Source organism: Camelina sativa, unplaced genomic scaffold, assembly GCF_000633955.1.
Source record: "Camelina sativa cultivar DH55 unplaced genomic scaffold, Cs unpScaffold20289, whole genome shotgun sequence".
Classification (NCBI taxonomy): domain Eukaryota; kingdom Viridiplantae; phylum Streptophyta; class Magnoliopsida; order Brassicales; family Brassicaceae; genus Camelina; species Camelina sativa.
The window spans coordinates 1-279 of record NW_010941287.1 but is presented as its reverse complement, the minus strand read 5'-3'; the positions used below and the strand labels follow the sequence as shown (position 1 = coordinate 279).

Here is a 279-nt window from a genome sequence, read left to right as displayed (position 1 = left end):
ATTTTGTCCCAGATGAGTTTTGTCCTGACCCAGTTCCTGATGCTGTGCTTGAAGCTCTTGAATCCGAGGTGAGACCATTTTCTAAATGATGGATCTTAGGAGAAGAAACTAATTTTGCTAACAGAAACGTGATGACCCTTTGTAGGAAAAAGCTGAGAAGGGTATGATCACAAGCTATCCATGCACTGCACCTCCTCCAGTGTACTCTCCACCTTCAGGGGCTTCAATCTCCACCATCATTGGGGACTTTGGACAGCCTCAAGCGCCGCAGTTATGCAG

General features: G+C 46.6%; 1 long non-coding RNA gene across 1 annotated transcript; it reads left to right on the top strand.

Moving 5' to 3' along the window:
• On the top strand, positions 1 to 220 carry LOC104775587. The gene is made up of 2 exons (XR_766006.1): positions 1 to 68; positions 146 to 220. It is a non-coding gene; the product is annotated as an uncharacterized LOC104775587 (long non-coding RNA).
• Positions 221 to 279: the final 59 nt, after the last annotated feature.